This window comes from Amblyomma maculatum, chromosome 3 (assembly GCF_055883805.1).
Source record: "Amblyomma maculatum isolate TAMU_Amacu chromosome 3, ASM5588380v1, whole genome shotgun sequence".
Lineage (NCBI taxonomy): Eukaryota > Metazoa > Arthropoda > Arachnida > Ixodida > Ixodidae > Amblyomma > Amblyomma maculatum.
This window is the reverse complement of record NC_139346.1, coordinates 123,716,082-123,739,754: the sequence shown is the minus strand read 5'-3', so window position 1 is coordinate 123,739,754 and position 23,673 is coordinate 123,716,082. Positions and strand designations below refer to the sequence as shown.

General features: G+C 46.7%; 1 pseudogene; it reads right to left on the bottom strand.

Annotated features, from left to right (window-relative positions):
• Positions 1-14,590: 14,590 nt before the first annotated feature.
• LOC146195937 (uncharacterized) lies at positions 14,591-20,325 on the bottom strand (annotated as a pseudogene).
• Positions 20,326-23,673: the final 3,348 nt, after the last annotated feature.

The following is a 23,673-nucleotide window of genomic DNA, read 5'->3' as shown; positions in this document are numbered from 1 at the left end:
TTATTTTTATTTCACGTAGGTGGACCTCGCAAAACGTTTTCCGTACAAATCAAACAGAGCGCCTTTGAATGTTCATAATCAATGCCTACACAACACTTCATCAAAAAGATGCTTGCAGCTCTGCCAAATGCACCAGGGTCATTCAGAATTCTGTCTAATGTAGCAGATAATTGTACTGTACGAGCACAATTATCTATTAGAGTGCGCATGACCTTCATTACAACAGGTCGCCCCTGCCCTTCAGGGTGTTGCAAACAGCTTCTCAAAATTGGTATCGTCAAACAAATGGAGGCGAGCTTAAAAGCATGGTTAGATATCAGTCTGACAATGTGATAATTTCAATCCCAACATGGTTTCTTATCACGGATAAAGTAAAAACGTGTTGCTTTGGAGACGACTAGGTATTTGAAAAAAAAAGACTAAGAGAGCGCTACGACTGCGTGCTGAGCACTCGCCAGTTGAAGAGAGTCCTACTGAACTACGAACAGGAGCCCACGGTTGCTAGCCGCGAAACAACTAGTTAGCCACGACTAACTAGTTAAAATAAATACGGTCTCCGGAATGAAAGTCCCCACTAATGCTGCTGTCGACAGCCCTGCGCCTTCAACTGCCTTTGGCAGGTCGGTGTGGCCCAGCAGGTTTCGTTCGACTGGCCAGACAGGAGTGTGTCGTCAACAATACACTCAATGAATAAATCAAGAAACCCAGGAGAAACGCAGTCATGACGCATACGAAACTGAATAAAAATGCATAGCCATAGAGCAATTTTCTGACAACTAAGTTATTTATAAGAGCTGTTGTTTAAATAATTTGTAAATACCGGCGTCAATAGATAGGGGTTGCGACTGAAGGGTACCGACTCTCACATGTGCAATCAACAACACATTGTAAACTTGCTGCAATTAAAGCCTTCAAATATATTACGAAGCAGATACCTTAGTTAAGGTTTGTTATCATGTGCAATTTACGAAATGCTATTTATGTGATTGAAAGGCAGAGGCTTACCTTTAGATTCGTCCCGCTTTCGTTTAAGGATTTTCCCATCGGTTTTAGTCGAGTGTTGCTTTTCCGCGTTGTCATCTGTTGATTTCGTAGCTGAAGACAAAATGCAAATCTTGTTCATGGCCATTACGAAAAACCACGGCATTTTGCTGTCAGATGTCCCCACCACGTTCAGGAGTTGCTGTAACTTTGACTAACCACAGTCAGTGCAGGCAGGAATGTGACACCGTCAAGACATGACAACGTTACTTGTTGAATGCTGGAAGAGGTTATGCGCCGGCTGCCTAACCATTCAGCTTCGCCTTCAGCGCACAAAGGAAACCTCGTGATCATATTAACAAGAGATAGGTAGCAGGTGTGTACTATGCCCATGGAAGTTGGCCCACCCACCACTTAACCTTTCCCACATGAAAAATTCCTTTTGCAACAATACAATTTCTACCTAACTTATTTCCTCGCCCATTTCCAGTCCCTGCTGTGAGCGATAAGCAACAGCTGATATTTCTCTTTTTTCCTTTTCGGAATTGAAGAAAGTTTGATATCCTTCTGAGATTTCCGGCCTTTTCAGAATAGAGCAGGTACTGTGGTTTAAAGTAGGACAGGTCTAGAAGGTAGTATTTGGGTGATAAGAGATAAAACTCCCTGTTTTGAGAGAGCATTTGAGCTATTTCAGTACTTCGAGGAAAGGGTTATCGCTTTTTCGTGTATTCACAAGAAATGGATAAAGAAAGTTATATGAAGATGTACTTTTGAGAGTTTGCCAGGGTTGCAAAATATTTTTTTCCGAGAGCCATGGCCCCCAGCATAAAAGCCTAGAACAACTTTTGAATGAAATTATAAAAAGTCGTCTTTCGTTTCGAAAGAACGATCAAAAACAGTAGGGCGCTTTATATCCGTAGGCCAAGTCTTACGCACATGACGGTTCTGGAAATCCTAACTACGCTATCCGCTTTACTGGACGTAATGACTGCCTGTTTTAATTGAAATTTGTTTGCTCTTGTATTCGCCTGAATATTTGGCAAAATCACGCGACATTAACGAATTTATTTCTTCAACAACGCAACTAACCACTTAATTAAAAAGCCCATTTTTGCCCGCCATAGTGAATCTAGTTGGAGTCACGAGATTAGCCAAGGCGTCTCATTTCCCAGCTACAAAATAACTGCAAAAGCTCCCTAAGAAATAACCTACGAAAACCAAACTTTGGAGCTCAATGCAGCAATGGATGAATGGAATATAAATGTGCGCCCTTTTAAACGGGGTGGCGGCAGTTTCCATCATGTTCGGCTTTTGTTTTTCCCGCTCTTATATTGATTGTTGTTATAAATCTATCAATTTATTCATCTTATTCTCTACTCAATTTTTATTTCTACCCTTCTACCTCAAGTCACCTTTCTTCAATGAATGAATGGATTACAAAGGCATCCCTTTAGGACGGAGTGCGGTGAAGTGACAGCCGTGCAGCCTGGACGCATGTTTTCAGCGTTCTTCAGGTGACGCATGTTGACTATAAAGCAGACGGACGGACTACTGCGGAAGTTACGTGAAATTGGCAAATATATTAGCTCTTTCATCGAATATTTTATTTAGACTTAGGTTAAGCACCAGCTAAAGAGCGTTATTTTTTTAGTTCAATGTCTTAGCGGCCTCTTTATTCGTGCCGGCAGCTTGGATTTCGGCGCTAATCCGTAAGTTTGTTGTTTTAATAGCTTGTGCGTTTTTCTGCAAATATGTTTAGCCTTTTCAATACGTTCGGCTTTTGCAATTGGCAGCATTTGTTTATTAGACGTTTTTTATCAATTTATGTTGCCTATATTCTAATGAATATAGGGCAAATTATGAAAACCAAAGAATTCAACAAGTTGAAAGTCTCGTTAATATGGAGGAAACGTGGTTTGATTCCGTAGAAAAGACAGCAGGCATGGATTTGATTTATTGTTTCGAGCTCAATGCACCCTTGGACAGAGTCTATCAAGAAAACACCGCGCTAGCGACACGTGTTGTTGCCCTGCGAAATGAGCTGGTGGTTGTAAAGAAAGAATATAAGAAACTGCAGGAACAGCCATCTCAAGTGGAATATAAATTGGCCATAACTCTCTTACAAGCTACAATGGCTTACATCTCAGTACGGGTCACGTGGAAAGGACATGCACTAGCACCGAAGGTAAAGTAGGTCAGCTGACGTCCGGGCGGAGGAGCTATTCTAATGTAGCAACTAGGAAGCCGGGAAAAGAAGGAGAGATAAACAACAAATTAATACCGAGAAAAGAGGCAGCAGATAACAAGAAGCCCAAGCCGAAACACGGAGAAAGTGCCCAGGTGCTTCTCAATGGTGATTCCAAGGTGTAGAAAAAACCACCCCGGAAAGCAAGTCCTCAGAAGATACGGCCCTAGAAAAATCGTCCCCGAAAGAAACGGCCCCTGAAGAAGCGGCAACTAGGAAGAAACGTCCCTAAGGCAAAAGTTGTCCTTAATGTAGACGAAGGACGTCGAGGACGTCAAAGAGGTTGTCGAGGTTGTGGGGCGATCAAAACCAGCAGGATCTGCGAGATCGCAATTCCAAAGACTGCTTCTTCTTTGTCAGTGTCCAACGAAGCGGTCCCATCTTCTTCACACTAATAATAATATCCTCCGCAAATGAACGAAAGAAATACACTTCTTATACCATTCTTTCCTGGCTTTGAGTTAAATGCGATCATAGCCTGGAACCTGAGTCCTTTGGGCGACCGACATTTTTACAAGCACTGCGAAGAAGAATAGTGGATGAACCATGTGGTTCCTTATACGGTTCGCCGTTCTTAACTCCGCAGCTTGTTAAGCATTAATTAAGACACGTCTAATCCGCTCGGTAATACTGCTCAGTGAGAAAGGTACAAGCGGATCAGCCCGAGGTAGTCTCGAGGAACCACCCAAAGCAGAAGTCATCACTAGTGCTACCTTCCAGACCTTGCGGTCACGAGGGTCACCCGTTCATCTGATGATAAAGTAGAATGGTGATAATGATGCAGACAGCACAATGCTTAACGGGTTGTGCACCATGGCCATCCTAAAGCATTGCTTCAAGCTTCTGGTCTGGTGAAAACGGTGGTCAGCCTGCATTTTCTCCGCAAACAATCAAAGTCGAGGTGGTGCTGTCATATATAATCGATTTCATTACTTATTTTGTTTTTGTACGAACGCCCATATCAGTTTGTGTTCGGTCAATTGAAAGCCGACAAGTAGAAGCTCTGAAAAATATATCTTTAATCACTACAGCTCGCCAAGGGGAAGCGCATACTACTTCCTACAGCGCAAAAACTCCAACCCCCGTTTGGGGACATTTTTCCCTACTTCGCAATTTTAGGGCCATTTTTCCTGGGATATTTCACCCACGGCCATGTTTTGCAGAGAAATTTTATTCAGAGACTTTTTTTCCAGGAACGTTTTGATTGAAACCGGTAATTGCAACCTGGCATCTAGGAATGCCAACCTTCGCTGGATCATGGAAAAAGCAAGAGAGTTCCAGAAACCCATCTACTTCTGCTTTATTGATTATGCCAAAGCGTTTGACTGCGTAGATCACAGCAGATTGTGGCAAGCTCTCCAAGAGATAGGAGTTCCAATTCACCTCATCTGTCTCCTCAGGAACCTGTATGAAGGGCAAGAGGCCACAGTCAGAACTGGGCATGGTCTTACTGATTGGTTTCCGATTGAGAAAGGAGTGAGGCAAGGCTGCATACTGTCGCCCTGCCTATTTAACCTATATGCAGAGTGCATCATGAGGAAGGCCGGTCTTGACGAGTCTTCAGCTGGAGTGAAGATTGCTGGAAAACGTATCAACAACCTTAGATATGCGGATGATACAACTTTAATGGCAGAAAGTGAAGTGGAACTCAAGAAACTCCTGATGCGCGTACAAGAATAGAGTGAGAAGTTTGGGCTTAAACTGAACATTAAAATGACAAAGATCCTGGCGTCTTGCCCTATCAAGCCCTGGAGCATCAATGGACAAGAAGTGGAAGCTGTGACAGATTTACTCTTCTTGGGCTCCAAGATTACCTCGGAAGGAGACTGCAGCCACGAAATTGGGAGACGCCTGCTTCTGGGAAAGAGAGCAATGGTTAGCCTTGACCGCCTAGTAAAGAGCAGATACATTAGTCTGCCAACCAAGATCCGTATAACTTGTGCTATGGTCTTTCCAGTTGTGATGTATGGATGCGAGAGTTGGACTGTGAAAAAGGCTGACCGCCGAAGAATTGACGCGTTTGAATTGTGGTGCTGGCGAAGACTCTTGAGAGTTCCTTGGACTGCCAGAAGATCAAATCAGTCGATATTGTCGACCATAAACACTGACTGCTCATTGGAGGGTCAAATTCTAAAGTTAAAGCTCAGCTACTTTGGTCATCTGATGAGAAGAGAGGAGTCGCTGGAGAAAGATTTGATGTTGGGCAAGGTTGAAGGTCGCCGGAGAAGGGGTAGGCAGCGAACGCGATGGTTAGATGGCATCCTCGAGGCACTGCAGATGAAGTTATGTGATGTTAGGAAGATAGAGACCGGAAAGCGTGGCGTGACATGATCCATAGGGTCACGAAGAGTCGGTCACGACTGAACGACTGAACTGAACTGATCTAAGAAGGAGCTATATGTTGTATTTGTTGGCTTGTGCCGGAAGGCAGCCGCGAGCCTGCGTACCTGTGCCGAAGGCCGCCGCGTGCCTGTTCCTGTCGCTCACGCTTCTCTACCTCTTCTGTAACCCTGTCAGTACGAGAGGGTTTATAATCTCGGTTCTGGGCAATAAACGTTGTTCTTCACTGTTGACCAGCGTTCGCGTTGCTGCGAGGTTCGCGCTGGCTTTACTACAGTGGCGACGAGTCCGAAAATCACTCATGTGGTAAAAGCTGAATCCGACAATCTGCCGCAACGTGAAGCACCGACGAGAGCTATGATCAGCCTGCAGTTTCCGACCTTCGACGACACTAAAAATACCTTATAAGGACAGAAGCATATTTTGAAGCCAATGCTATTTTCACCCAAGACGGCAGCAAGCATTGCTTGTGGCTGCACTCAGCACGCAGACGGTGCAAGTGTTAGCGGGATGGATTACATTTCGGACGCCGAATTCTTCCACCTATGACGAAGCAGTCGCATTTTTAAATAGTTATCCCGACCAGAAGCGTCACGAGATAGCGGAGAGCTATATATTTTTCACCCGTTGTCAACAAGAAGGTGAGGCAGTGCAGACATTTCTGGTCGAAATACAGCTTATTGCAGACGGCTGCAACTTTGGGACTGTGCTGTACCGAATGCTGAAGGATAGAATTGTTTGCGGTGAGCGCTCAGCTAACATACACAAGCAGTTACCGGCGAAGAATAACGACGCTGGAAGAGGCCGAAGCGCTGGCAATAGCAGCAGAAAGAGCCGAGAACGATGCAAACGATATTAATGCAGAAACACCAACATTGCTAAGAATGTAAGCCAGTCATCGCTCTTTGTTGCGAGATAACCACACTAGCGGCGCAGCGCAAGGGTACGGACGATATGAAAGCGCGAAACACGATACCATATGCCGCTTGGCTAACGCACGGTGGTTCCGCTGCAGACAACGTGTTCATTTTGCAAAGGAATACCACAGGGCCAGGACAGATGAAAATGCTGCTAGGCGAACCGCGACTGTGAAGGCACTGACAGTTGAAACCGCGTCTAGCAATTTCGGCACGGATGAGGCTCATGTCTGTATGTCAATTTCTGAAAGGAAAAACGGGTTGGAACCATTTTAGCAGCACATTTCAGTGGGGGAAATAGATCTGGAAATGAAAGTGGGCATAGGATCCCCGGTGGGCGTCCTATCCCGGAACGTTTAAGCCCCACACCGAACGCAGTAGTCACGCTTGAAAACGCCACATGTGAAGTTGTAATGTTACGCGGGACAAATGCCGGTGCTTGGCGAACTCGAACTTCCGGTGGATACAAACATGTGTCGGTAACCTGTCCACTTAATGTGCTTAACTGTTCAGGGCCAAGCCTGTGCGGCCGCAATCTGACTGCGACACTTGGCAAGACGGGCGTTCCGATAACAACTCAATGGGCCGAATTCGACAGCAAGAAACGCGTCAAGCAACCACATGGTGAACAGACTGCTCACTGAGTATAAAGATGTCTTTTCGACAGACCAGGAACTCATCAAGGGACCGCCAGCCAGCCTAAACCCCAGGAGATGACACCGAAATTCTTCTTTACGCCCTCCGTGATACGGTCTCGCATGAAATTGATCGGTTATTGTCCCTTGAGTCTTATCACCTGAGCAGCATTCAGAAAGGGCTACGCCCATCGTAGTTGTAGGCTTTACACGGCATGTGATATAGAGCATTAGCCACTTTCAGTGGTCGAGAACATATTCGTAGCCTAAATGAAGGTGAATACTTCATCCCCTTGGATTTGGAGGACGCGTACAGCCAAGTGCCCCTTGACGAAGCATCACGCGGACTTACCACGCATCGCATCATTAGCACGCATCCCGAATTTTTTTGTTATAACAGACTTTCGTTTGGTATTGCTTCTGCGCCAGCTGTATTTCAAAGAAGATAGACGCTGTACTCAGCGGGTTACTAGGCGTCCAACCTCAGCTTGACGACGGGTTAGTGTCAGAAGGCAAAGGGGACAAGAGAACGCGGCTCAAGAAAGTGTTGGAACGACTCCGGGAGCATGGTGTCAAGCTTAGTTCAGGCAAATGCAAGTTCCAGCATCCTTCAGTGACTTACCTCGGGCATCGTATTGATCGGCAAGACCTACACCCTATCAAAAAGAACGTAGATGCCATTATGCAAGCCCCGTACTCAAGTAACGAGAGCGAGCTGCGTTTGTTCCTTGGTATGCTCACGTACTACGCACGGTGTCTGCCGAATATGTCTACTGTGGTAGCCCGTTACATTGGCTCATGGAAAAAAGAACCCGTTGGGAGTGGCTACACCGCAGCAGTCGGCGTTCGAGCGAGCTAAACAAAGCCTGCAGGGATGCTTCTCCGAGGGCGAGGAGGAATCCGCCATAGAATGAAAGGGGAGAAACACTCTGCTTAAAATGCAACGAGTATGGTCACGTGTCCCTAAAATACCGGGAACCGTTGCGGAGGGAGCGATGCACAGCGCGTGGGCAAGTGGGTCATCAAGAAAACGACTGCAAAGCATATGCAGAGAGAGGAGCGCGCGTCGCTCAGAACGTCGTGGGATTTCACCTCCGAGCCGCTGAAAAGGCGAACGAAAAGAATTTCATGGTGGCGAAGGCAAACGGCTCTGACATACGAACATACGACGATCTCGGCAGCCAATGTGTAACTCTACTGAAAGAAGATGCAGACCGCACCGGAATCGCTTACTCGAAGTTGATCAAGCCGTTCATCATAGGGGGTTAGGGGTCAGGTCATGTAACACCATGTGGAGAAGCTCGCGTCACTCTCATGGTCGACGAAGCTACAGGTGACGTTCCTGTGCTAATTGTGCCCAACGCATCACAGTCCATACCCCTACTTGTGAGTCAACCATTTACTGAGCAACCACACGTTACAATAGTGAGGCGGAAGAACACTGTGCGGATATTTGAGGATAGCAACGACAAGCTTCACTCAATTGAAATGCCAGAGATCCCAGAACGACCCGTATGCCTTTGGGCGAAGGAAACAACGGTGATCCCCCCCCCCCCCCCAATACGTTAGTTTCGTTAAGCTGAACGCCACAGTAAGCGCACCATGCTCGGATGTGTTCGTTGACGTTCAGCTCATATGTCAAGAAGGTCGAGAGCATTGCATACCAAGTTGTGTACTAAGTGTTGACGGGGCCAATGAAACATGCGTTCCGATCATGAACATTCTAATCATGACCTGATAATCAAAGAGAACAAGCGGATCACACGAGCGGAGGTTTGTTGACCGGACGATACGCCACTGCGAGAGGGTGAGTCGGACACGAGTGTTGTTCAGCTTTTAATGATGCCTAGCGAGAACATCAAAACCGCCTCAAGTGTTACTCCTGAAGAGCGAGAAAAACTCGAACAGCTTGTTTGCGAATATCGAGACTGCTTCGCAAACACCGTTTCAGAGATGGCTTCACGAATGCCGATGAAATGAACATTGAGCTGACATCACCGCAGCCAGTAAAATTTCGTCCCTACCGACTTTATACGCCGAACGGGCACTCACAAAGTAAGTGAACTAAGAACTGAAAAAAGCTCACAAGAATCGTAATGCGAGGACGATTCCGACCTGGGCAGTCGGTGAAACAGAACGGCCGATTGTGAACGCCAACTCTTGACAAAGAACGACTCCCTTCAAAAGGGCCGGTCTACGACCCAGACGAAGGCAAGGCTGCAAGCGAGGAAGCAATCTGCCACCCGAGCCGTCTGCAGGTGGGGCGAACAATGGAGAGAGAGTGTGAGGAGGACGAGTGAGGAGTACGTGCACCCGCCAGCGGCGCCACCGCTGGACACGAACGATACAAGATCGCTGTGGCCATGCTAACCTAATTTTGCAATGAATACGTTTAATAAAGCCAGTTTAAATTGTTTGACTCCTTAACACCAGTGTGATGTCTCTGAAGCAATCCGCTGGCATAACAAGCATTGCCAGGAAGGTTCACCCGATACTGGGACTCGCGCTGTGCACGCTTCTCTAGGTGTATTCAAATGTACTCCAGCGGTACGTATCTGTGGTCCTTCCCAAGCTGTCGTAACCTTAAGCGTCGCGGCGAATGATCCACTGAGTATAGAATAATCGCCCCCAGTATCCACCAAAGCGAGTACGGCGATGCCGTCATCTGAAAGCTCTAAATCGTCGGGCGGTGACGTCTCGCTGCGGTAATGTCGCGGTGTCCGGTCTCGGCTTCGGTGCGTCGAAGAAGTGCGGTGCCGTAGAGAAGAGAAGTAGTCCGGCTACGCAGTTGGTCGGGTTGTCGGCTTGCCATTAACTTGGGTGGCTCGGTAATCGTCATCGTCTCTGGCTTGTTCGGCGTCGGCGAAGTTGTTTACGTCATTGGAGGGCCTTGTACTTTTCGTCGTCGAGCAGCCACACTTCCAGAGGCTGCTGTGTATAGTTTCCACTACGGACATTTCTAGACTGGTCCCGCGGCTTGGGGGGAATTGTAGCGGCGGGGCGAAAGTAATCGTTGGCGCTGGACTTAGTCCGGGTTAGAAAGCTAGTAAGCAATCTCCAGTAGGCGCTCTCCCGGTTGAGGACAGCGAGCACCGAAGGGGAACCCGCGAAGACCCATTTCTTTGTGCCGGCAGCGACGCCAGTCATGCCCAGCTTCGCCATAATTGTAACACGGCGGCCCGTAGTCCGCGGTTCGCCCGAGGTCAGTTCGGCGGCGCCGGTGTCGCTGGAGGAAAGTCGACTGGAAAGGTGGCAGTGGCATTTCGGGAGCGACCGGCACAGACGCTTCGTAATGTGGTGTTGAAGGTGGCAGAAAACGGCTTGCGACTGCGGAGTAACTCATTGTAGGTAGTTGTGGAGGGCTTGCAAGAAGCGGCGAGGCACCCAAAGCTTGTTGCACTTCTTCGCGAACAACATCGGTGACTGATGCAACTTGCGGCTGCGTCGGCGTAGGCAAGAGTTCCGCCAGCTCTTCGCGCACAGTGGCTCGAATGGTCTCACGCAGTGAGTCTCCTGATGACACGGTGTATCTCTCAGTACGTGTGGACAGCATCGACACAGTCGTGCGCTCCCATGTCAAGCGCTCTCTCGATGTAAGCAGCTTCCGTGACAAAGGCATCTACAGTCACCGTCGGATATGAACGAGGCCGGCGAGGAGCTGCTCTTTCACACCTCTCATCACCAATTGCACTTTCTGCTCTTTCATGATGTTTGAATTTGAGCGGTGGAACAAAAGCGTAATCTCCTCCGCGTACACCATTACGCTTTCGTTCGGATGCTGGATGCTAGTTGGAAGTAGAATATCGGCCTTTTCTTTACGGAATGTGGTAATAAATGCCTGCAGATATTCTGCTTTGAACGTGTCCCATGTTTGCAGGCGAGATTCATGGTAACATACCAGGTCCTCTCCAAGTCCTCCAGGGCAAAGTAGACATGGCGCATCTTCGCGTTCGCGTCCCAGGCAGTAAAGGTGACCACCCGGTTGAACTGGTCCAGCCAGTCCTCGGAGTCTTTATGGGGAAAACCATGAAAGCGAGGGGGTCTCGCTGGTGAAGCAGTACATGGGCAGCTATCTCATGTGTGTTCGTAGTGGTAGTCTGTGTGCTTGTAGACCGTAGATCAGGAAGCGGACCGAAATCGGGAGATAGACCACGTAGTCGCCGGCTGCTCTGGTGAACAAGCGTTTCGACCCTGGGAGTGCGTCCTTGGCTGCAGTCACAGCTTGAAAGGGGCGTCGGGTACATGAAAAATCTACCCAGCACTTCTCCACCAGATGTCACGTTGGCAAAAAAGGTGTGTGAAGGCCGCAGAACCGGTAAGACAGAAAGCCCGGTGCTGGTGATGTCCAGGGACGTACGATCTGAGCGCGAGACGGGAACTTCATTGTGTTCTGTTTCTCTTCCTTGTCTTCGTCATACTGGCATCAATATTAAAGTTTTGTATTCTGCCAGATAAAACTGGACATTATTATTCTATTTCCGAAATTTGAGCGGCTTTGTAGCATTCCTTAGCTTGAAATAAGTGCCTGAATTTTAGACCGCAAAGCTCCTCCCACCGACAGCAATCACCACTTTGAAATGCTTGGTGACGCCACAGAGCGACACCGCCCACAGCATCGCCTGCTGCTGTGCCAGCGCCGATAAGCTGCCGATGCACTGTACTGTGTTCGCGCTCGCTAACGTCACCCCCAGTAAGTCTACTCAGCATGCTCCTAAAAACAGACCACAAACTATAGTTAAACGAAATTCAGATCTTGCCCAGGCATCCACCTTCGACGCGACCGATACCATCGTCAGATGGCAGCCCTGCCCTTACCGCTGCAAAGACCACCGCACTGGCCGCACGAGTGTGCATTGTGTTTGCGTTGATGCGAACCTGCAGAATTCCATTCCAGTGCTCGCAGAGGTTTCCTGCTTCCCATTGCCTTTTCCTGCTATTTTTTTTGTTAGTGCTGTAAACACTTCGAGTGATCACCTCCACCCCCCGCAAAAGCACTTCCCGCTCCTTAATCTCAATGCTAGTGTCTCTCTCAGCGCCTTCCCGTAACCTTCTCCCGCTTCCGTTCTGTACTCCAAATTCTGCCGACAATAGCCAGCCCACCCAGTCCTACAATGGGATTCATTCAAACTCTGAAAAGCCAAAAGCATCAAAAGCATAAGCCCCGCCGGCGTGGTGCAGTGGTAAGACGCCCGACTACTGTGCCGGAGTACCCGGGCTCGATCCCGACCTCGGCGGCTGCGTTTCGATGGAGGCGAAACGAAGAGGCGTCCGTGTGCTGTGCGATGTCAGCGCACGTTAAAGATCCCCAGGTGGTCGAAATTACTGCGTAGCCCTCCACTACGGCTCCTCTTTTCACTTTCACTCCCACCTTCCTCCCTTCCCTTACGGCGCGGTTCAGGTGTCCACAGCTACAAGTGTGACACATACTGCGCTTTTCCCTTCCTGTGAACCCCTTATTATTATTATTATTATCATCAAAAGCATAATAAACATACAAAATGGCACCCGTACGACGCCGACTTTCCCTGATGCGGGTATGCAAAAAGGCCGAGGACGAGTGCCGGATGACCCATCGTGCGCTAGAGATCCCAAGTGCGCGAGCTGTACAGCAGGTGGCCGCCCCGCTTTAAGAGGTACTTAGCGCCAGAAAGAAGTAAGATAATCGCTAATATACTTAAATAACGCACCGAGAGAAATCGTCGGCTGCAGCATGGCGATCAGTTTGCCCCCAAAGCCCTTAGATGCGCCTTCGGCGACGGCATAGACAGAACACTCGGCGGCGGCGAACAGACATCACCGCGCACATCTCTGAGCCCTAGCTCTTCCTATATTTTCAGCCATATAAAGGAACGAGCGCGGTAATTCAGGCTAGCATTACTGCGGTGATGCTGAAAACATTTGCTGCTGGTTCGTCGCATGAGGGCCTTTAGAATGATCCGTGAGCGCACTGCGCTACCTGTATCTCGTGTTGTCCGAGAGCTATAGTAAAAGCTTTGTCGGTTGGAGATAGCGATTATCTGTGAATTTTGCGCCAAATTAATTACTGATAACTGAGAGGAGCAACTATCATTCCCAAGTAAGAACGAAGCAGCATACTGTATTTCGTCTACGCCGCTTGCGATTTAGAGCAGAAAATAAATTAAATATGTGCCTTTGCTTCATAACCTGGTCGTTGTGGTTCGCTTTTTGCTCTTTTTCAGCTCACGTAATTAGGCTCATATAAATAATACATTTGAAGCTCTGTACAAAACATCTGACTGGGCACGCAGGAAATTTTGTTCAAACAAAATCAAACACTCTTTCTGGTAAGAGCTCGCTAAAAAATATTCGGAAATAAGGCTGCCAGCTGCTTTTAATTTTTTTAACTGCACGGCATGGTTTTATTGCCACATGCACTGATCAAGTGCTTCACAACGTTCTCCTCGCTGGCACCAATAATATTTCGGATCACATCAAACCCTTCTCATTTGGAGAAAGTAGTGGTGATATAAGCTAAAGAGTCATTGCTGCTCTAGCTCGAAACAAAATGGTACCTTGAGTCAGCTAGCCATGCATTCATCACAAGTAATAATCGCGGCCTCAATGTCTGTGTGAATGGGTGATCGAATGGAAGCAAACATCGATTCCAGCGTAATATTACAATGATACAAAGCAGCGTTAGCTTCGGAAAAGCACAGATGGGTGGGAGCACATATTTATCGATAATTACGTGTTCAGATCTAGCTCCAGTGAAAATAGAGTTGAAGCAGAAGTATTTTAATGCGTAGCACTACTCGCCGCAATCACGGATTTCGCCTATGTCTGTCCGAAGTCACTTACTCTCTCTCTCTTTCTTGGTGAACTTGAAAAGGAGAAAGAGAAGGTGGCAATACGCGCGTCGCGCGGCTCAGCATTGAGGAGGCGGAGCGGCCTCACACCTTCAGCACAAGCCGCTCTCTCTCTTTCTGCCCATCCGTCTCTGCTTGAACTTGAGGAGGAGAGAGGGAATGTGGAGACGCCCGTATCACGAGACTTAACACTGAAGGTGCGGAGCGGCCGTATATTCGTGCCCAGTCAGAGAGTAAGACAGTGAGAGAGGGTCGTGTCCATTCAAAGCCACCTAGTATACTTGAAGGCCTGCGCGCTCCCTTCGTGACGTCACGCACCTTGACCCAGCGGCCGTTCCCTGCGACCCTCCGTGCAAGCTGGACAAGCGCGGTGGGCTAGTGGCACGGGTGCGCTGTAATATTTTTGCCCCTCGTAATTAGTTTCACTTTCGTAAAAAAAAAAAAGAACAGCATTGGATATGTTAATTTTTTGCTATATATAGCGATATCGAATATATCTCGATAAGTTGCACTTAGATTCAAGCTTCAGGTCAGAAAAAGAGATACAAAAAAGGAGCATGCACACAGAGAACTTTATTTGAATAATTACAAAATATTTACATACAGAGCACAAATTTGTTCATGCATACGCTGCCTCACAGTATTCTATTGTAAAGTTTTCAGCTTTCTCTTTTGTGCTTTTGCTGTTACGCCTGCTCTCAAGCCGTCAGTTTTTATTTGAACATAGTTCTTCAATAACGTGTTGGCGGCAGCGCGCAAGATGTTATCCAGCACCGTGTCAGGATGATGCCCATTCCTGCATATATCGATGTCCTCGTTATCTGAAAGCAGGTACTTCGTGAGGGCAATAAGGATGTCTCTTTGATTGCCTGCCGCATGGAACCTGGTGTAACTTTCTTTTGTCGTAAGTTTTTCTAATATTACTTGTGTTTGCAACACTGCGTTGATTACAACTGGCTGCGGGAACTTCAGAGCGCCTCTGGTTAAGCTTGTTATTAGGACATTTCTATCAATTTCCAGTTCTCTGTGTTGTGTGGTCAGGTTGTCAGCACGAGCTTCGCATGGCAGTTTCTTTAGTGCTGCATGGGCCCAGAATCCGGCTATATAAGCTATTGCTGGCATGGAAGCTTCCTTGCCTTTATAGTCGTTATCTGTTAAAATAATTTTGTAATCTTCAGCAAGCCTTTTTCCGTCGACTACTGTCACCGATGGCTTGCAGAGTTTTTTCCTCTCTGGGAGGATCAAAGAATCCTGAAGTCTAATCTTCGTTTCTGACTCGAATATTTGTTGGACTGAAACATGATAATTCGAGCCAGAAAGGCGGCGGTACCGGCCAAACCTGGCCTCTAGGCTGTGAGTTTGGAACTTTCCGAGTAGAACATAGTCTAAACGGAGTTATTCAAATCAGCATCTGCTGATCTCTATCAGACAGTAAGACGTGAGCCGCAGAGCTGCATGCGTGTCCTTTGTTAGGGCTCCAGTATCCATTTTCACACCCTTCCACATGTCCAGCCAGTTCACGACGGAATTTAAAAACTCTAGTTGCGCATCATTCATGCACCTAATTGGATATTGAAGTGGGTCTTTAAGGCGTCGGCCCTTCGACGGGGTCTTAACGTTGACGATGCGCCACCATTTATTGATCAGCTCAATGAAATTAGCTGTGCCTGTTGCGTACAGTAAATTGAGCTGATTTCCGCGCGTTCTTAACGCTTCAACCACAAAAGGGTTGAATATTTTGAGAGCCAATTTCACATTCTGACGTTCAAGGTTTGAAGGGTTCAAAGCTTTGTGCGTCAGTCCGTACCCAAATTTTGATAAGCATTGTTGTTCAAAAGCATGCAAGTTTCGCAGAGTCTTAAATGATCCCCCATTAACCCGTACAATCAACCCTGTGTTGTTAAACTCTGGATGAAAAATGCATGTGCCGGGGTTCTTTTGGTTCAGCCAGTTATTTCTGACGCAGTTTAATAAATTAACTCGGTCCACAACATAAAAAAGTCGCCTCTGATTATCTGGTGGATGTGGATAAACGATGTCCACTGTGTTTTGTTTGGAAAAAAGCGACATAACTTTCCTGTTGATAGCGTTGTTGTCCGTTATGACAGCAATAACATTGAGGCCAGCTCTTTCCAATTCCAAAATAGTCTTCACCAGAACGTCGTGCAGTTGACTTGCTTCAATAGTGACTACATGAAGAATATGTGCGACATCTTTATGGCCTGAGAGTAAGGACTGGGTCATAAAGACATGTGCCGTTTTTGCCGCTTCAGAAGAGTTTGACTCCGTCCCACTCAGTGATCCTCCATTGAAGTCAAAATATTGCTGAAGGTGAATTTCATTGACCATCAATGTTACCACTCTCTCATGCGGCTTTAGGATATTTGCTCGTTTCTTTATGTACCGCAAAAACCCCTCATCATTTTGCTCCTTTGCCGGACTGGCATTGTAACGACTACATGGCCTCATTAATGTTGATCTGTGTGGTAATGCTATTTTCCCAGAACTACGAAGGAATCTGTAGGCATGTGGAGAAATAGTAAAAAGAAGGCTTGCAAACACAAGGAATTCTGCTGAGTACCTAATGGCTCCACCTTCTTCCACAGCTAATAATTGGAGTTGCTCTTTTAGAAAAGTGACCACTTCAGCCTTTTCTCGCGGCAGTAGCTCGTCACTCGTCAGGTCTTCGAGGAGTGAGAAAAGCAAACTGAAACAAGCCTTCAATTTTTCTTCTTGCTGGCACACATTTGGTGCTTTAAATTTGTGCACTGCGTCTAATACATACTGGATAGTGCGCAAATCATCAGTTTTCAATGGAATCGCGACCTGATCACTGGAAAGCTGGATTTTTTTCCAAAAGCCTGTAATTCCCATGTGCTCGTTGATTACTACAGAGCGTTCAACCTCCGGTGGCCCAGCACTGCCATCAACATGCACAAATAAGACACTTTTCAGCTTGCGTTAGTGTCCAAAAGTAAGAAATTTGAATTTCCTGGAGCCTCGAGAGAAGATGTCCAAATGAGGGCAGCTTGTTTTTGCGCTCCTATTCTTCGTGCGCAGAAATTGAAATCTGGATGGCTTCTTGCAAGTGCGCTTGTTCAAGGCGCGCTCTTTTTTCTTCCGGCTCTTGGCGCACTGGCTTGCTGTCCGACAGGTAAGCAGGGCTGTTCGGAAAAATCGTGGGGATTGCGTCTGGGGTCAACCTTGTAAGGCCCATGGGTACTTCTATTGTGTTGCCTGTAGCATCTGTGTAGGCGGACTTTGTTCTCAGAACATCAGGTTTGAAATTCAGCTCGCAGACCTGCAAAACACCGGAAGGAAAATGTCCTTGAGGAACCAAAATATAATATTTTCTGCCGCCGTGTATTTTTCTTCCGTTTTCTTTTAAGTTGGAAAAGTTTAGACTACTATGTGTATAGTAGCAAATGCACCCATATCATCGCCGTCTCATTTATTACGAGAATACAATAACTCCAATGGCCTAAATCATTCCCTAAAAAAACACTACACTTATTATTTTTAGTCTAAAAGTTCGAAAAAAGAAAACAGCTTTTAAATGTACACGTGGTCACCACGGAGCCCGATGGTATGTGTTGGCATTTTTAATTATGACGCAGTCGCAAACCGTGAAGTAATTACAAAAAATGGCATCAATTTGATCTCTGAAAAACCCTGCCTTGCATATAGGGACCGGGCGCCCGTTGTATGGCGCCACCGTCGCCTCGGTGGAACAGCGCCGCCCGCGGCGGAGTGCCGAAACAGCGGAATGGCGAGGCAGCTGAGCGGCGCAGTCGTTTCCGTTCTGCGAGGCGTTTTTGCGCCTGTCCCTACCCGTCATTTTGCGGTGTGGCTTTGAGAGCTTTGAGCTGCTTTGAGTAATCGCAAGGAGTATTTTTTGACGGGGAAATCTTGAAAAAGAAAAGGGCCGTTCTCGGCAGGGCGTGCGTGTTCTTTTTTTTTGTTTTTGTTTTTAAACCGCCCGGCGCATGGTATTTTTGTTATATACTCGAAAATGCCGCGCGCGTGATTTCACCATGCGCTAGGAACACCTTCGTTATGCACTTGTTAAGGCGACTTCGAAGACGGGAATTGCGCCTGCACTGCGCGTCTATCTTATATGGCGACTTCGAAGACGGGAATTGCGCCTGCACTGCGCGTCTATCTTATATTAGGTCTAGTCGGAATCTGCCTGAAGATCAAATGCCGCCGAGCTGTGTAGCCGTGTAGTAGTGGTAGTTGTAATGGTCAGCGTTCATGTAAAATGAAAAAGATGCTGCACCTGTCTTTTTTGGTAATAGCTAGGCTCGAACGATTCAGAGCAGAATAATAGCAAATGACATTCCACTTTCAACCTTGCAACGAGAGCTGTAAAAGGAGAAAAATAAACAAGCAAGACAATATTAGGATCCTATTTATGGTTGGAATAGCAAACACACATATACTTCCAGGACTTCCTGCACAATTACGCTGCAATAGCTCACTGAACCTGGCCTTGAGACCATCAAACTTAATTATAATATAAGCCAAATGAGTAATACCACCTCAGCATCATTTTTACATATACTGCAATGCTCTTGTTGAACACGTCGGAGCTGCTACATATAATTGACTTAGAAAATATTATACTATGCATGCCTTTCTCCCGACATGCTGCGGAGGTTGTGAAAATAAAAAGAAAATTAAATTTCCTGCTAGCGTTCTCTCAGCGCAGGAAGTTCAACGCGATTTACCGCACCTGCCTTGAACATCTGAAGGCAAGTTCAATACTGTCAAACTGTTAAATACAATCGAAAAAAAAAAGCACAGTGTGATGTATTGTAAGATAAGCCACCGACAACTAAGAGAGCGTTCTATTGTTAAATGAATCCCTCTGATGGCTCGTTCGCTAAGGTGGTCTACTTTGTCAGCGTACCACGAAATTGCGGGGCCGATACCTAGCTGACCTCGATACCTGATGAGTTTGAGGGGACGCGACCATGTATGTAGTTTTCTATGTAGTCAGGTGCAACGCGAATGCAAAAAAAAAAAAAAAAAAACTGCTACACGGCCTTCGAAATTAAAAAAAAAAATTGTACGTTTATGCTCGTTTCCACAAATTAAATTGTATTTTTTTTCTTGTTCGACTTTTATATGAAGCCGATAGCAGATTTTGTGACCATGCGGTATTGATTGAGCTGTGAAATGAGTGATTTTATTAGGCGAAATGGACATGCCACAAACAAATGTTAACAAATTCTAAGAGTATCAACGCAGAGCTCTCAGCGCATTTTCATTGGTTGACAAACGAAAAGAGGAAAAATGACAAGATCATGGCAATAGGAATTGTTCATGTCTCCTATCTGCTCTTTCTGTTAAGAGAAAAAAGTAAATTATCTTTGAGTATGTCAGCGAAAGTATCTGCACAAACATTGTCTCTGCCCATCACTGAAGATCGTAACGCAGCCCGAACGACGATGGTGGAGCTGCCTTTTCTTTTTCTGTGCTGGGGTTTTCTTGAACACAGGCGGGGAAATACTAGCGTTGTAACTTACGCTGTTGGGTTACTTCGATTTCCAATTGTCAATAAAATGACTACAGATGGAGTGCGGCTTCGACTCCGAGACTCTCGTGTCATCACTCCTGGGGAACAGAAGGCACAGAGCATCCGGTAGCAAGCGGATTTTAAAAATTCGGTACTTTCCATGACCACACAGTAACAAAATACGTAGATTCGTGTCTTTGCCTTTCAAAGAACCATGCTTAGGTCACCCGCCACTCATGCTTCTGTGGAAACGCGTAGAAATGAATCGACTTCAAAACGTCCGACGAGTTTGCGTAGCTGCCAGTGGAGCCAACAACGCACCACGTTTCACCAGCCTTGTTCGACCAGACTTCATTTCACTGGACATATTCACACAACTAGCCCAACTTTCTGTTCTCTTGAGGATATATTCAGGCACAACGTCATCTAAACCTTAGGATTTCCAATTTCCACACAAACCAACAACAAACAGTACCCTCCAATGCCGGGGCCGGCGCAATCCGGCGATTGAGCGATGCGCCGAGAGGCGGCGCCACCCGTTCAGCTGTCCGGTCCCTATAAAGAAAAAAACAATTACTCAAACCTGCAGGTCGCACAAATTTTGCGACACCTTGAATTTCATACCGCTCCTTGCCAAAATTTCAGCATCATGATAACAAATTATAACCCTTCAACGATTTCAATTCAATGCGCAGCAACAACATACCTTAGGGTCTCGCAGGGTGCAGATGTCGACGTCGTCGCGACGAACGGCACGCTCCCACTTAATCCGACGAGCGTCATTAGGGAACGAAAACACACGCACTTTTGGTCCGTTTTCGTAGTTTCCTTTGCAGTTGGGAACGCAGCAGCGACCCATCGCTTCCACAGGAAGCCCTGGCCAAGCGCCAAGCACAAATTCACAACTTTCAACTCGGAACTCACAGTCACAAGAGCAATAAGACAGCACTACGTGCTGACACACGCGCATCCAGCAACACGAAGCGATGTTGCACTGCTGATTGACACGTGCGAAGCGACGAGGAGGGTGTCAGTCAGCGCCCGTGCAATGCGGGGGTCGCGGATGGGTCGAGGCAGGTCGACGGTCAAAGTAGTGTGACGTCAGATAGGGGGAGAAGGAAAGCGCGCAGGCCTTGAAAATTCTAGATGGCGCTGGTCCATTGCGGACGCGGCGGCCGTCACTGGCCAGCGTTGCACAAGCGTGTTACTCCGGAGTGAGCAGTCGTGTGTCGCTCGCACATCTTCAACTTCAGCATCTCTCCCCTCGCATCAGTCACTCCTCAGCCCTCACGGACAGCACACTACCACGCGCAGTGCTCCCTGGACCTCGGCTCCGAGCCGCTCACCGTGTCCTGAAGCAGCTAGAGCATATAAACAATGAACGGTGTCAAGTAAAAAAAATCATTTGAAAGAGAGAGAGAGAGAGAGACAACTTTATTTGCTCGAGCTAAATACGACGTCTGCTTAGACGCCGTCGATGGGAGTGGTTCCCTCTTCACGGGACCCATATGCATCCCTGGCCGCCTGGCCCCTGGAGATCAGGACGAGCTGGTCTTCTACGGCGGGCCTGGTTAGCAAGGTCTCCCATCGCTCGGTAAGGGAGGATGAGGGATGGGGTGGTGGGCCAGCGGGGCAGGTAAGAGGTGGGGGGATTTCCTTGATGAAATTGCATACTCCAATGACATGTTGGAGCGTGCCTATCTCAGTCTTGCAGAAATCACATTCCTCCTGGTACCTTTCCGGGTACATCTTGTGTTGAAGGTAAGGGTGCGGGAAGGATCCTGAGTGTATCTGGCTGTAGATCGCTTGCTGGTCTCTGGTAAGCGATATGTGAGGGTCAATCGTTTTTTTTTTTTTGTATGAGTAATAGTTTTTTGTGCACAAGGCCTACAGAATGTTCTCATTATCTTTAACGCTTAACATATGTGAAATGTACTTCGAAGAAGGTCTTATTATTTCGCTTCTGAGAAAACTGTACAGACATTCTCAGACTGGATTTCTCATGCTTCGGTTTTATTCTAGTATCATAGCGACTAGAATAATATACAATTCAGTATTACAGCTTGGTGCATGATAGCAGGGTATTATACTGAAGGTATACCAAAGCGCGACTCCCCCGCGCCGTCAGTATATACTCACTTTCACCGATACCGTAGCAGAAGGCGTGGACGGAACTCGCTAGCATGTGGCCCTCTTTCGCGGTCATTTGCGCATGCGCATCTGCGGTGCTCGAGTGAAATTTTCGGTAGCAGATAGCGTGATGGCCCTTGTGAACCTCCCTATAAAGGCTTACACTATTTTATTACACAAGAGGAAGTGAGATGCCATTAACTTCATAAGAGATCCAAGGATAACTACCTTTCTTTAATCTGCTCATTTCACGGGAAGACTGGAAGATGCCTTTATGTTATGGCGTTAGAAAGAAAGCGTGCTCGGGTTGATACCTGCGTTCTAGTTTGCTGCATCCCGCCGCACTTAAGGTGGCTGCTATTTTATCTTATTTGCTGTGCAGAAAGAATCTATGAACACGGTTTGTAGAGATGGCATAGTACGCAGAAACGACGCGAAATAAGCGAATAAGGTGTGGATACCCTTTCTTGGCATTTATATGAAGGCGAAAGGCAAGGCGCTAGTGTAATCGGCAATCTCAGTGCACGTTAAACGACAGGAGATCGAATTTTCTAGAGCCCTCCATTACAGCGTATCATATATTCTGAGTCGCTTTGGGAGGTTACACCCCACAATCGAAACCTTTCCTCTTTGAACACGTGGATCAACGACTTCCACGTTGTGAGCGTCAACATATCCTTAAACTCCTTGTTTACCCTTTTTCTTTTGTCCCGTTTCTCTGCGCTTAAAACACACTTTAAAAAGTGCACTAACTATAGCCTCCAATAACGTCCTTCAAGAAACTGGCTCCTGTGAAATATCCTCCGGAAACGCACTGGTGTTTCGCTCTATTTTTAAGGAATATGATGTACGCCCGTGCGCAAAAGTGGAGAGATCATGCGTTTTGGCAAAACTGCAAGCCAGCTTTTTCTGACGGTGAAGCAGGTATTTCTAAGTTATGCACATGCTTGCCACCTTGCCTAAGCGAATTTAAGGTGAATCTTTTTTTACAGAACAATAATAATTGCAGTGTTCATGTGCTCTCTCTACTTTTGCGCAGGGGCGTACAAAAAGCATATACACGTAGTGAAAAAAAAAAACGCGTCCTTAACTGGTAAGCCTGCATTATAAGTTGGTAAAAGGAAATATTCCGCACAGTTGTATGCGCAAACTTTTGTGATCGTAGGAACAGGGTGCTGCACGGACCATACAGGCGGTAGTGACGACAACATTCATTAGGCAGCGGTAAAAGTTATCGTCACTGAAAAAGATCAGGTGTCGGAAGTATTCATCTGGAATAACTAACCATAAAGCCGGTATAACCAAAATGAACTTAATGAACCGAAAGCTTAAAAGTAGGTACGCATGCTCACTGTAGTGATTATTTAAACTCGTTTACAATTATTCGCTTCTGTCGTATACTTTATAAAGAACAAGGCTCGAGTACTCAGAGCCGGAACGATTGGTAGAAACCTGTTTATTTCTTGTTGGCCTGGGTTCTGGATTTTTTGGGGGTTCTGTATTGAATCCAGGGGTCGGGAAATGATTCTACAATTGATACTAGAGTACAACCCGCAAAAAGTGTTCCTTTTCAATGCACATTTTTACCGACTTGCATAAGACAACGTTTTGACTCTGCTGTCAATAGTTTGTCTTATGATGCCACTGATTTATGCTGCAAGTCCACTTTTAATAATCACAATGTAGTTATCAACCGACACTTTTCAAACTTTATTTACCTACCTGCCTCAATATCTACACACACGTGATAAAATCATACGCTTGTCACCACTTTCTGAAAAAGAGACTATAAGACACAAAACGAAAACAACGTTCACGTGAGAAAGAATACTTTTATTTCACAAAAAATATCGGTGTACAAACAACACGTTGCATAGATAATTTATCACAGCTCTTGTTACGTTTATTTATTGCACGTAAATATGAACTTAGCCACGCCGTGGTGATGCACTGGTTAGGGCACTTGAGTACTGCACCCAAGAGTGCACGATCGGAACCCGGCCGAAGCCGCCGCTGTTCGGTGGAAGCAAAAAAAAAAGGCACCAGTCTGTGAGCTGTGCGATGGCAGTGCACGTTA